Genomic DNA, 14,785 nt, shown 5'->3' with positions numbered 1-14,785 from the left:
ATGTGCTGCGGTTACTGTAAACTACCAAGGCTATGTGTATCTGTGTAACCAATTTAAAAATTCATGGAGACAACTGTAAGTAGGTATTTAGCTTTTTCTTAAAATGAACATCTTCAGCTCATTAGAAACACGTTGAAGGGCCACTGAGTTCAGTGTTAATGCCAGATATGCTATGTATCTGCATTCAGCAGACAGCATGAGCAGAACTAGATCCTGAGCTGATGAGAATTGGCATGAGTCTGTTGACTTATAAACAAGCACCATTAAAGTCAATTGAGCCATGCCAATTTTCCTCATTCAAGACAAACAGAGGTTGTATTTGTCCTGAAATAACCATTTTATCCTGGGACAAAGTGTAATTATTCAGGCGTTCATGTCCAGTGTCCTGGGATAAATTCTAAAAAGGGTTACCAGGATAAGAAGCATTAACAGTTTATCCTGGGACATTCCACTGTATTGAACAGTTACCCTGGGATTGAACCAGTGGCAGAGAAGCAGTGCACAGCAGTGCATTCAGCTGCTCATTAATTCCTGATTAGCAGGGTGATGTGTGTACACACCAGTCCTAGGATATTTCTGTTCTGTAATAAACACAGGCACAATTTGTCCAGGGACAAATGCAATGCCTGTTTCTAGCCCAGCTCTTTTAGGAAAGGGCTGGTTTATGCTACAAAGCTCTCTGTGGTGGTAGAAACCTTTTTAGTAAGTGCTTACACCACCTCTGCTGAGCAGAGAAAAGGTTCTGTTGGCAGAATGTGCACATAGACACTCCTGTGACTTATGCTAGAAGGTGATGTGTTTCTAGGGTGTACTTTGCACTGTGGTGGCACGGCTGCTGTAGTGGAGCCATGAAACAGCCAGAATGCATGGATAGGTCCATGGTTTGATAACTTTATGGTAACAGCTACTGTCTGCCCATAGAAGTTCCAGCAGCAGAGGCAGATGTGTGTAGACAAGGCCTAACTAACTGAAATGCTTCTTGAATAGAAACTAATTTAAACACATTTAAAAAAAAAAAAGATTTTTGAGAGACTTCTATTGTGAGCCATTCTACACTTGCTCCCACAAATATCCTCCCCTGTCTCCTCCCCATGCCTTTATTTTGAGCATGACTGATTTAGTATTTTTTCAATATTGTTTATATTTTGAACATTGTTTTCACATCTCCATTGACAGACAAATTCAGGGGACCTGAAATGGGAGACTGAGTCTCTCTGGTCTAGGTTAGTTATTTTAACACAACATAGGGACACTAGGGAAAGGCCATTCACCAGCTTTCATTGGCATGTTTAAAAGAAGCTGGCGTTTCCGATCAAGAGGGAAAAGTGATCATTCTGCAGTTAAGACTGAAACTCAAAATATCTGGGCTTAAAGCTGCAAAACTTGGGCAAGCCACTGATCCCCTATACTTCTCTTACCTGTGCGGGCCGGGCCCCGATCCCGCCCTCGTTGCCATGTGCGGCGGTGATTCCGATCCCATTCTTGCTGCCATGGGCGAGCCAGGGGCGAACTGGGGTCGTACCGGACCCGTCTTCGTTGCACACGGGCTGTGGCCAGCAGCCCGGGCACGCGGGGCTGGAGAGAACCGTGGGGCGGTTTAGCGCACGCGAGTTAGAATTAATTACGGAGGCGTAATGGTTGATTGAAAAGATTGTTTACTTACACCCAAAGATGGTATTGGTGTAGGCTGGACAGGTTTCCAGGCACAGCTCCCGCTTGAATCCTCATTGGAGGACTCTGACAAATTGATTGCTCCCACGGAGTTTGCTAGGCTCCGTGGGTCCGGTTAAGTTGGGTTCGAAAAGTTTCCCCGGAGTTACTTAGGCTCCGTGGGTCTGAAGTTACAGGAAAGGGATACGTCTAGGATTGCGCTTGGTGATGGGGAGAGGCGAGAAGCGAAAGCTCTGTAGGTTCGGTTCTATTGCCTCTATTGCCTGCTTAGGGGAGGCGCGTCGGGTCCGCGAGGGTCCGCAGCGCTTGGAGATCTTCACACAGAATCTCTCTCGTCCTCCCACCTCCGGCTTGGGCGGAAACTACCCAAGCCTTTTGTACGGCTAGCAAGCCAATTGCTAGCCGCCACGTGTGCCTATATTAGGAATGGGCCAATAACGTGGCGCAAATCCTAATACAAATGGCGGGAACTTCTTTACAGCGTGTATCACTACGATGCAAAAGAAATGCACACTGCAAAAAAGCTGTAATCTGGCGGGAAATCCCCCGTTGCACCAGAGTTCTCTCTTGCAGCAGAGAACTCTACCGTGCAAAGAAAGCAACAAATTGGCGGGAAATAATTTAGCGATGCCGAAGTGCGCACACAAACAAAAAATAACAACTTTGGGTTGTGACATTACCTACAGGTTAACAGGGGTGATTCTCCCTATTTCAAGCCAGTGTTGAGAGGTACTCGGGTACTGTGGTGGTAGAGTCTGGATAAACAGAAGTTTATTCACATTGTAGGAGGTTGATGGCGTGCCACCTGGAACTGAGTTGTCTCCCTATAAATGGTACTGTTTTGCCTTTCCAAAAAATCACCTTCCACACCTTTGATGTTATGGGAGATGGATGTTGAAACACTCTTGGGGAAACAAAAATGTTAGGGGCTCACAGAATCGGCCGGTCTTTGCTGGGCTCCACTATCCCCATCCCCTGCCCTAACCACTGCAGATGTTCCAGGAGCATTGGTACTGGCCTCTGATGTTGATACTCTGGTCTCGGTCTTAGGGATCACTGATAGGAATCTCTCTTCTCCTTCAGCTGCTTGCCCCGTTCTTACCTGCATGGGTCCCAAGTCAGCCACCTTTGTTTCTAGTACCACCCTTACCTTCACGGTCAGGACAGACTCACTCCCTCTTGGAGAGTAAACTTGTCCATGTCTTCGCTTTGTTCAAGGTTCTCATAGTGGTTAACTTCACCCCCCCAGGATGGGACTCACTGGCCGAGCAGTTTCCTCCATTCCTGTGCCACCTCTCCCTTGCAGAGCAGCCTCCTTGCTGGATCTGTCCAGGTAAGTCAAGGAACTGGGGTTTTTCTTTGAGCTCTGGGGTCGGTCCTCTATTCCTGTGTTCTCTTCTACATTCTTTCTCTTCTCTCCTCTCCTGCCGCCTGCTGAATGCCCTCTCGGCATCCCTTAAATTTCCCTTTTGCCCAGCTGTGTCTGCAATGGCAGCTTCCCCTTTGCTGCCTGCCTGACCCAGCTGTTTCCTCCCCCCCCCCCCTTTGGTGTAGTTTTTCTTTCTCCTTTTGACTGCACCTTTCTCCTTCTCCTGGGCTCAAGCCCCAGCAGTTGGATTTGACACTGCATCCTTTGATCTGCTGTGGCCCCAGCTGGTTTCTTTAATTGCTCAGAGTGTGGCATTTCTCTTCCCCAGGCTCACCATTGTTTTTCTTGCCTCTCCAGGTAAGTTTTTTTTTTTTTTTCATTTTTCTCTATCATTTCTGTGACAGGGTGTTTCAGTCACCCTGTCACACACATCAAAATATAATAGTATAGGGACAGGAGGTGGTAAGGGGGACTTACGGTACTTGCAAATGTGCGGAATAATTTTGTCTGAAAAGACAGGGGAAAAATAAATAAAAAAAGGAAGCTGACATGTTGCTGTCTCATTTCAAAGTGACATTTTCATTTTGAAAACTGCAAAAAAATTATATTAAAAGGGTTTAAAAACCACAAATGAAACACCTAACTTTAGAGAAACCATTTTTTGCTTCTGGTTGACAATATTTTTCCCAATTTTTCATTTCAGGCAGTGACCCCCCTCTCCCCCCCAATAAAATAAAAATCTCTCTGATTGTCCCTGTGATGGGCGCTGGTTTTGTGGGCAGGAGCTGGCCACTGTCTATGGAATAGGCACCAGTTGCAGGGAGATGTGGGGAGTCATGTTGTCACCACCCTGTTATCCCAGTCTCGGTCTCACCCGCTTGCCCATCCCATTCCCAGATGTCACTCCCTGCTTGCCTGCAACTCCATCCCACCTGCCCAGCTAAGCACACCCTGCCTGTGGGGGTCCCACCAGTTTCTATGGTGACCCAGCCTGCCTGCCCACTTGCCCACTCCATCCAGAGTCCCTGGTGATTGGTGCACGAGGGATGGGTCAGGGTGCCTAGGCAGCGGGGTCAGGTCTAGCAGTGGTACTGGAGACACTGGTAGGGGCAACCAGAGTGTGGGGCAAGAGCAAGTTGCTATTGTGGGGGCTGCTGGGAAACTGAGTCTGGCCACCATGCTGACCCACTCCTGCCACCCCACCACCCAGTGTCACAGACTACAGCTTCTGGCATGCTAGAGAGCTGCATGTGTAGATAGGATAGGCTGTGCTCTGTGCCAGGTAGTGCCTCTGTGCCTGGGGGCAGTGGGCCTGGCTGCATGTGCCACAGCCTCGGCTACTCCTTGAGCCCAGGCCAGGCAGGGCTGAGGGACCTGCCACGGGCCAGACAGTCACCTGTCAGACTGAATTTGGCTTATGGGCTGTATTTTGCCTGCCCCTCCTTTACAGCCTTAATAAAGTTCTAAAACAGGTGGGTATGTAATAGTGCCTTACAAAAATGACATATAACAATCTGGGTAGGCCTGTTATCTGTAATTTAATATTCTTTTGCTATTATTAATATTTCTTGGCCAAACATTTCAGTTATTAGACAACAATGTGAGGTGGTGATACTACAAAAAGTAACACATTGCTAAAAAATAAAGAGCATCTTAGAATCAAGAGTACACTCTCTTGCCTTTCTCTATGATTACTACAGAAAATATTTCATAGATTTCATAGATATTAGGGCTGGAAGGGACCTCGGAAGATCATCGAGTCCAGCCCCCTGCACAAAGGGCAGGAAGTCAGCTGGGGTCATAGGATCCCAGCAAGATAAGCATCCAGTTTGCTCTTGAAGGTGTTCAATGTAGGCGCTTGAACCACCTCTGGTGGCAGGCTGTTCCAGACCTTGGGGGCTTGGACAGTAAAGAAATTCTTCCTTATGTCCAGCCTGAAACGGTCTTGTAGTAGTTTATGACCATTCGACCTAGTCATCATCCCTTGGGGCACTCTGGTGAACAAACTTTCCCCCAGATACTGGTGGTCACCCCGATAAACTTATAGGTGGCCATCAGATCACCCCTGAGCCTGTGCTTTTCCAGGCTAAAGAGCCCCATGGCTCTCAGCCTGCCATCGTCTGCTTCCCTGACCTCTGATCATGCGCGTGGCTCTTCTCTGGACTCTCTCAAGCTTCTCCACATCCTTTTTGAATTGTGGAGCCCAAAACTGGACGCAGTACTCCAGCTGCGGCCTCACTAAGGCTGAGTACAAGGGGAGAATGACATCCCGGGATTTGCTTGAGAAGCATCTATGGATGCAAGCCAGCGTTTTGGTTGCTTTACTAGCCGCAGCATCGCATTGCAGGCTCATGTTCATCTTGTGGTCAATGATGACCCCCAAGTCTCTTTCTTCCTTAGTGCTAGCCAACATAGCACTGCCGAGCCTATAAGGATGCTGCGGGTTTTTCTTCCCAAGGTGGAGAACCTTGCATTTAACGGCGTTGAACACCATCAGATTCTCGTCCGCCCACTTGCTGAGCCTGTCCAGGTCAGCCTGGATCACCCACCTGTCCTCTGGTGTGGATGCTTTGCCCCAAAGTTTGGTGTCATCGGCGAACTTGGCCAGTCCGCTTCTGACTCCAGTGTCCACATCATTAATGAAGATGTTGAACAGTATGGGTCCAAGGACAGAGCCTTGGGGGACCCCACTGGTCACAGGACACCATGATGAGTGACTTCCATCAATTACTACCCTCTGGGTCCGACCACAGAGCCAATTTTCCAGCCAGTGGATCGTGGAGGACCCAAGGCGACAATTGGCCAGTTTCTCCAAGAGGTGATCATGGGAAACCAGATCAAAGGCTTTTTTGAAGTCAAGATATATGACATCAATCTCTTCTCCCTTGTCCAGGTGATAGGTCACCTGGTCGTAGAAGGAAATGAGATTGGTCAAGCAAGACCTACCCGCAACAAACCCGTGCTGGCTATCCCTTAAGATGTTGGCATTGGCCAGTCCATTAAGGATGGCCTCTTTAATAAACTTTTCTACGATCTTCCCTGGGATAGAAGTCAGGCTAATGGGCCTATAGTTAGCCGGATCCACTTTCCTCCCTTTCTTGAAGATAGGCACCACATTGGCCTTCTTCCAGTCTTCGGGCACTACACCAGAGCACCAGGAGTTTTCAAAGATCCGTGCTAGAGGCTGGGCTATGATGCTCACCAGCTCCTTGAGTACCCTGGGGTGAAGATTGTCAGGGCTGGCTGACTTGAAGTTATCCAGCTTCTCAAGATGTTCCTTCACAAAGTCAGCATTAATGGAGGGCAGGGGATCACCCTCACCCGGACTTCCCTGTCCCATAGCGGGCACGGGCGTCCCATGGGGCTGATGAAAGACCGATGCAAAGTACCTATGTAATAGGTTGGCTTTTTCCTGGGCGTCAGTTGTCAGTTGCCCCATCTGGTTCAGCAGGGGTCCATCGTTGCCCCTGCTTTTCCTCCGGCTCCCCACATATCTGAAAAAGGACTTTTTATTGTCCTTGATGCTCAAAGCTAGCTGGAGTTCAGTTGCAGCCTTGGCTTTCCTGGTCTGCTCCCTACAGGACCGGACCAGTGCAGAATAATCCTCCTTGGAGGTGACTCCCATCCTCCATCCTTTGTAGGCCTTTCTTTTTAGCCTCAGGAGGTCTGCTAGGTCCCTGGAGAGCCAGGGGGGCTGCTGTGCCCTCTTGCTGCCTTTCCTCCGAGATGGAATAGACTTAGTTTGTGCATTGAGGATCGCTCCCTTGAGGAGCAACCACTCTTCTTGAACTCCCCTCTCCCCGTGGTCATGGTCCCTTAGGGCCTCACTGACAAGCCTCCTGAGCTTGTCAAAGTCGGCTTTCCTGAAGTCAAGGACTTCCGTGTTGCTGACTGACTTGCCAGCTTTTCGGCGGATGGTGAAAGTGATCAGCTCGTGGTCGCTGTCACCCAGCTTCCCATCGATCACTAGGTCATCGACTAGGTCATCCCCAGTAGCCAGTACCAGGTCGAGCAGTGCTTTGCCTCTCGTTGGCCCATAGACTTCTGGAGTCAGGTAGAGGTCATCCACGCACGAGAAGAAGCTTTGTGACCGCTCAGATTTTGCTGAGCGATCCTCCCACGAGATGTCTGGGTAACTGAAGTCACCCATGACAACCATGGTCCTGGAGCATGCGGCCTCAGCCAGTTCCCAGGCAAACTCCTGGTCAAGCTCAGGACTTTGGGTGGGAGGTCTGTAGTAGACTCCCACCATTGTGTCCCCTGTGCTGTGTTCCCCACGGATTTTAACCCAGAGGGTCTCCAGTCGTCCACCCTGGTCGCCAATATCGGCTTGCAGGGACGCGTAGCTTTCCTTAACATAGAGAGCCCCTTTTATCTACGCGATCCCTCCTGTACAGGGTATAGCCATCTATACCCGTGGTCCAGTCATGGGTGGAGTCCCACCAGGTCTCCGTTATCCCTATGACATCATAATTATTTGCATTGAGCAGGAGGATGGGCTCCTCCTGCTTATTCCCCAAGCTCCTGGCATTTGTGTACAGGCAGGCAAGTGCCCCCTGCGGGGCTCCTTCCTTGCCCACAGATTTTACCAGGGCTGGGGCAGGGGTGGGCTCCCTTAAGTGCCTTGAACTGCTGGCTTTGCAAGGATTGCTCAGCGGGCCAGCAGTGGCGGTAGTCCCCCCCATCCCCCAGCGGGCTTAGTTTAAAGCCCAGTGGAGCAGGTCAGCCAGTTTGGCTGAGAAGAGCCTCCTCCCTAGGGGAGAGTGGAGGCCATCTCTTCCCAGCAGCTTGCTGCCTCTCTCGCCAAAGAGCGGGCTGTGGTCATGAAAGCCAAAGTCTTCCCGACGACACCAGCACTGCAGTCTTTGGTTGATCACATAGATCCTCCTCTCCCTCCTCAGCCCATAGCCTGAGACTGGGAGGATCGACAAGAACACCACCTGTGCCCCCAGACCCTTTAGCCCCGCTCCCAAATCCCTGTAGCGCCTCATGACCCAGCTGGGAGCGCTCCGAGCCGTGTCATTGGTGCCCACATGAATGAGGAGCATGGGATAGTGGGTTGGAGGAGCTTTGGGATCCTCTCCGCAATGTCCCGGATGCGGGCCCCCGGGAAGCAGCAGACTTCCCGGGCTAGGGGGTCGGGGTGGCAGATTGCCCCCTCAGAAGGGAGTCTCCCACAACAAACACCTTATGTTTTGTCTTGGGGAGAGCAGGGGCGGTAGTTGCAGTTGGGCCCATGTTGCCTGTGGGAGCTGGCAACTCAGCAGGCTCTGCTGGAGCGGCAAGAGGTGTGTACCTGTTGCTCAGCTCTGGCGGGGCAGAGGCCTTGGTGCGGTAGGCCTTAGGGCCCTTGACCACCTTGGTCCATGCCCCTGGCTGGACAGAGTGGGAGGTCCCGGAGTCCTCCTTTGGCCTGGAGGGAGACTGTGGTCTACCGTCCACCTCCCGGGGCAGAAGGGCCTGGCAGTAGGAGTCTATCTCCTGCTCGCAGTCCCTGATGGCACGCAGTCTCTGGACTGTGGCCTGGAGCTCCTCCAGTTGGTGCGCCAGAGACCCCAAAAGGGAGCAGACCCCACAAGGGGAGGTCGCCATGCTCCCAGGCCCCAGAGCCTGAAAAAGGGACAGGCAGCCCCCGCAGCCGAGAGCCAGGGGCTCCATCTGCGTGGAGGCCAGAACCAAGGGCTTCGTCTGGGTGGCAATCTCTGAGGTGCCGGGGGGGGGCACGGAGCCCAAGGGGACCCTCGGGGTGTGGCACGTGCCCATCCGTGGCATGCCTCTGGTAGGCTGGCTATGGCTGGGACTGTCTACCCTGGGGGGTGCGCAGGCAGGGTCCTGGGCCCTCCTGTGCGCCCTCCTGTGCGAACTCCGTGCTAACTCACGCGCTGGCAGAGAAGCGCACCTGTTTGCGCAGCCTGTTCCCGCGGCTCCGGTCGCATGGCTCCCTGCGGGGCTGGGCCAAGTAGGCGCCTGGGCAGGGCTTGACCTGGCCCGGCTCCATTCAGCTGCCTCCTCCCACTCACTAAGGGGTTAGCCCTTTCTCTCCATGGGCCCCGCTTACCCTGGCTGTGCTGGGGGTCGGCGGGGGGCTCCGCGGCTGCTGGAGGGTTTCTGGGGGGCTTCGGGGGATTGGGGGTGCAGCGGGCTTTCACCTGTGCGCCTCTCGCCGCTCCCAAGCCTAACTGGGGCTTTTCCCTGTTGGCGGGCCCTTTTAAACTGCGTGCATGTGCAGTTGGCCTGCTGTCAAGGAAGCTGCTCTTTGGGCAAAAGGGGGCACTGCCCAGGATTTGGGGGACCCTGCCCTACTGGAGGGGGACAGGTGAGTGCCCCCCCACCTCTCTCTCTCCCTGGGGGGCTGGGCCAAGTAGGGGCCTGGGCAGGGCTTGACCCGGCCTGGCTCCACTCAGCCGCCTCCTCCCACTCACTAAGGGGTTAGCCCCCTCTCTCCATGGGCCCCGCCATGAAATATAAAGATTATTTGTGGTAAGCCTGCTCTTCTTATTCAGTAACACAAACAAGTTTTTGCATATTATCATGGTACCATTCTAATTCCCACAAATTACTGTTCAGTAGTTCACACTGAAATAAGTACAATAGTCCAATAATTTTGCATGTGATTTTAGTTTAATAAATTTTCATTTCAGACACACTAATCAGTCAATACATTTTATTAGTGCTTCCCATCAAATCTGCATTCATAGAATCATAGAAAATTAGGGTTGGAAGAGACCTCAGGAAACCATCTAGTTCAACCCCTTGCTCAAAGCAGAACCAGTCCCAACTAGACCATCCCAGCCAAAGCTCTGTCTAGTTGGATCTTAAAAACCTCCAAGGATGGAGATTCCACAGCCTCTCTGGGTAACTTGTTCCAATGTTTTAATACCTTCCTAATATGAAAGTTTTTCTGAAGATCTAACCTAAACTTCCCTTGCCGTAACTTGAGATCATTGCTCCTTATTCTATCATTTGCCATTACTGAGAACAGTCTAGTTCCTCTTTGGAACCATCCTTCAGATAGTTGAAGGCTGCTATTAAATTCCCCCTCACTCTTCTCTTCTGCAGACTAAATAAGTCCTGGTCCCTCAGCCTTACCTCACAAGTCATGTGCCCCAGCACTCTAACCATTTCTATTGCCCTCCACTGGACTCTCTCTAATTTGTCTACATCCTTCACGTAGCAAGGGGTCCCAAACTGGACACAGTACTCCAGAGGAGGCCTTACCTGTGCTGAACAGAGGGGTATGAACACTTCCTTTGATCTTCTGTCAGTGCTCCTACCAAAGCAGCCCAGTTTACCATTTGCCTTCTTCTCAACAAGGACTTGTCAATAGATACGCAAGATGTGTGGGACAGAGCTAAGACTAGAACTCTGATTTCCAGTCCTGTTCCTGGACCATTGTAATTTATCTAGAAAACATTTGTTGAGAACATTGAAGACATGTAGGTGCGGATCTCCGTGAATCGCACCATCCCAGGCTGAGAGAGCCAGATGTGTCCTTACATTGTCATCACGAACGAAAAGGCCAAGAAGATTGTGATCATGGACGTCACCATCCCATTTGGGAACTGGCGCAAGGCTTCACTGACGCCTGGGCTCACAAGCGGGAGAAGTATACTCTGCTGGTCAACATCCTGAGGGGCCATGGCTATGATGTGATGGTCGATGCGCTCATCATGGGAACACTTAGAGCATGGGATCCCAGCAACGAGAGCGTCCTGCATGCCTGCTGTATCTCCCGCCGCTATGCCAAGCTGATGCACTGGCTCATGGTGTCCGACATGATCCACTGGTCCCGTGACATCTATGTGAAGCACATCATGGGCCACCACCAAAACACCAACCCTGCCAGGCTGACTGCCACTGGACTGGACCCATAGGGGACCACCTGAACCTCCCTCTGCACCTGATGGACTTTGAGAAGAATCTTCAAAAACGGACCACCCCGCTCCACCCAAAGAGGACCCCCATGATGAGACTCTACATGGACTGAGAAACTTTCTCCAACCTACTCCTTTCACCATTGCAGACCATTGTATGGGTTTGTGTGTATCTATCTTCTTTCTCTCTCAGCATCATGAATTCCATCCCTCCCGTTCATAGTTTCATAGTTGGTAGGGTCGAAAGGGACCTGAGCAGATCATCAAGTCCAACCCCCTGTCACGGGCAGGAAAGAATGCTGGGGTCAAATGATCCCGGCTAGGTGATTATCTAGCCTCCTTTTGAAGACCCAAAGGGTAGAAGTGAGCACCTGAATCTACTCTCGGTCAACTATGGCCGTTAATCCTCGTTACTCTTGGTAGTGCTTGGGGGAACAGGGACTCTTCCATAGCCTGCTGGTCCCCCTTGGCCAGTTTGTACATGGCCACCAGATCCCCTCTCGGCCTTCTCTTGTGGAGGCTGAACAGGTTCAGGTCCCATAGTCTCCGCTCATAGGGCCTGCCTTGCTGCCCCCTGATCATGTGAGTGGCCCTCCTCTGGACCCTCTCGATGTTGTCCACATCCCTCCTGAAGTGTGGCGCCAAGAACTGGATGCAGTACTCCAACTGTGGCCTGACCAGTGTTGTATAGAGGGGAAGGATCACCTCCTTGGACCTGCTCATGCATCTGTGGATGCATGACAAGGTGGGGTTAGCCTTCCTGACCGTGTCCCCACATTGGCGGCCCATGTTCATTTTGGAATCAATAATGATACCAAGATTCTTTTCTGCCTCTGTGCTGACTAGAAGGGAGTTCCCCAGCCTGTAGGTGTGCTGCTGGTTCTTCCTCCCCAGGTACAGTACCTTGCACTTGTCAGTACTGAATCCCATCCTGTTCTCATCTGCCCACCCCTGTAACCTGTCTAGATTTAGTTGCAGCCTGTCCCTCTCCTCCTGCATGCCCACTTCTCCCCACAATTTAGTGTCATCCGCGAATTTGAACAAGGTGCTTTTCATCCTCTTGTCCAGGTCACTGATGAAGATGTTGAACAGTATGGGCCCGAGGACCGAGCCCTGGGGAACTGCACTGCCCAAATCCCTCCAGGTCAAAAAAGACCCATCCACCACCACTCTCTAGGTGCAGCCCTCCAGCCAATTTGTGACCCATCTGACTGTGTAGGCATCAACGTCACAGTCACCTAATTTCTTAATGACAATGGGGTGAAAGCCAGTGTCAAAGGCCTTCCTAAAGTCCAGAAAGACTATGTCCACCGCGACACCTATGTCCAAGGATTTTGTGACCTGGTCATAGAAGGTCATCAGGTTGGTCTGGCAGGATTTGCTCTAATGAACCCATGCTGGTTGCCCCTAAGCATGATCTCCCCTGCTGGTCCCACCCCCTTCCCTACCCCCAGGCTTAGTTGGCTAACATTGTATTTTCTGTAACCTAGTTGCATTCCCCTCCTCACCTCCATCCCTCTTATGTTAGTCTCTTGCTTGGGAGCTCTGTATTTCTGTACTGGCTTTTTGTCATCTTTTTGGTTCATAACTGTTAACACCTACTAATAAAATTAATTCTGCCCAGGTAAACATGTGCTAAGTATTAACATTGCTGTTAAATACACATATGAATTTTCCAGTCCACATATGAGTTTTCCAGTCTAAGACCTTATGTAACCAGAAATCAGTTCTGATTCTGCAGCAGTATAGAATTTTGTTTTGCATGATTTTAATTAAAGATAAAGCCATATAACATTTACTGAAATGAAAATGGGGTTAAAGAAAAAAAATGTGTGTACTTTGCAACCTCTGGAGAACTTGTCTATTTCAAACCAGTTTGGAAGTAGTTGAACGTATATTAATATTCTTTATTTGAATCTAGTTTTCATTTGATCCCCTGCTTTACTGTTTCTAAAAGAAGAGTATATTTAGTTTATAAAGGAAGATAAGTATGTTTACTTGCAGACAAGAATGGCTTCTGTTTATCAGCTAGAGATCCCTATGGAATCTACCACAACCTCTGCTAATGTGGAAAATATTGCTGTGTTTGCAGAAATTCAGAAATACATTATATGTTTTTTTTCTTCAAAAGAGGCACAGGCTTTCCCCCCCAATTTTTACAACATTTTGTTACTCTTACAGCTTTAATTTTATACTGTTGCTCATAGCCTAAGAGTTGCTAGAGGAGTTGCCAGTAACAAAAAAAATGTTGATGCCTGATTCAAAATGTATTGGGCCTAGTATCAGGCTGTTTCACCATTCAGTATGCACAATGCACCCGGTTTTCAAAAATGGATGTCTTAATAGGCTATCCAGATCTCACCTTTAGATATTCAGAAGAGTATTTGGCACATTCATCATAGGAAAAATGTCTATATGATTGAAGAGATTTGAGTTTTAGATATATTTTTAAGGGGCTACAACAAAAACCTAAGTAGAATAAAGATACCTGAATCCAAAATTGCAATTCTGACAACCCCACTTCACTGCTGCCTAACCCCACAGCAAATAAGTTCAATATATAGCTCTGGTTTTGACAGGAAATTGCCCCCGCTACCTATAGTCCCCCTTCCCCCCCAATACCTATAGTTCTGTTTTTGCATGCACACAGAAATATTTCAATCGTGACTGAGCTTAGCAGCTCATCTTCCATCTCAAAGCTAAGACCCATATGCTGGGTGTTCCTTCATCCATCCCACCCAAGAGGCGTGATTCAGAGTGTACTTATCAGATTGGTCCCCACAAAATGCAAGGCTGTTGAAGCTTTCTTTTGAAAGAGTGGTGATGGAACCCTTTTATCCAATAATGCACTAGATGGGGTTCTTGCTTCATGGGAAATCCATGCTTGCTTCCTTTCTCTACCAAAAGAACATTTCCCATTTCCATGAAGAATGCACTAACTATACAATATAGGCTACTCTGGGGTGATGGCACTATCGACTCATCTACTTCATAGAAGTGAGCCAGAGAGAAGAGAGAGGGAATGATTCTTAGTCTAGTGGTACCAGTAGGGGGTTGGGCTCAAGTCTCTGTTCCCATGATTACATATACTTTTCATCCAATGACTATATCAAGTAAAACATGTAAACAGTCCTTGAAACAGTGACTAGAACACAGTGATACCTCTTCAAGGGAAATCCCTGAACCACCAGGCTATCAAGTCATGTTACATTTGTTCTTTTGCTCAATGAATTTTGTATGTTTTATGAAACGTGGAACTCTCTTGAGAGGTAGAATAAAGAGAAATGAATTAATTGACACCAGGCCTCCCTCATTGTGGATGAGTACTTTAACTGCTGAACTGTCATGAAAAGGCTCCCAATCACCTCCATTTTAAAGAGCAAGGGCATAGGTGTCTACTTTTGGCTTTAGTAATCTTCATCCAAGGAGTTAGCCTACCAAAGGTAGACTAAAGTTGAGTACAAACATTTGGGCCAGCCTAGCTCAAGCGTGAGCACTCTTTCTGCAGAGCTCTATCCATGCTTTTGTGTCCTCTTTATGAACCTGTTAGTGCATAGCTCAGGGCATATCTGTTGCTTCTTTGGTCTGACATGTTTCAGGATCCATTCCCACACAACTGTGTCAAGTGCAAGATAAATTGTTTGTTCACGGGGGGAAATTATGGGAAGGACTTTGTAAGACTATGATCACTCTATTAATCTGTGTGGTATCTTCAATGCAAGTGTGGTTGATTTCAGCTTGAGCTAATACATAGCTGGAGCTTGAACCCAAACTCTACTGGAGTGAGTAAATACAGGTCCAAAGTATAAACAGACACATGGTTGAGGGCTGTGTGTGGAAGGCAGGAAGATTTGGGCAAGAATGTGTGTAA

At 49.4% G+C, this 14,785-nt stretch overlaps 1 protein-coding gene and 1 long non-coding RNA gene across 4 annotated transcripts in view; one reads left to right on the top strand and one right to left on the bottom strand.

Moving 5' to 3' along the window:
- Positions 1–14,785, bottom strand: part of CHST9 (carbohydrate sulfotransferase 9) — a 185,108-nt gene that overhangs the window by 17,797 nt on the left and 152,526 nt on the right. The gene's annotated exons all lie outside the window — the stretch shown is intronic.
- LOC132249328 (uncharacterized) lies at positions 1,691–14,211 on the top strand. The gene is made up of 2 exons (XR_009460741.1): positions 1,691–3,004; positions 10,100–14,211. It is a non-coding gene; the product is annotated as an uncharacterized LOC132249328 (long non-coding RNA).

This window comes from Alligator mississippiensis, chromosome 3, assembly GCF_030867095.1.
Source record: "Alligator mississippiensis isolate rAllMis1 chromosome 3, rAllMis1, whole genome shotgun sequence".
Lineage (NCBI taxonomy): Eukaryota > Metazoa > Chordata > Crocodylia > Alligatoridae > Alligator > Alligator mississippiensis.
This window is presented reverse-complemented; position numbering and strand designations above follow the sequence as displayed.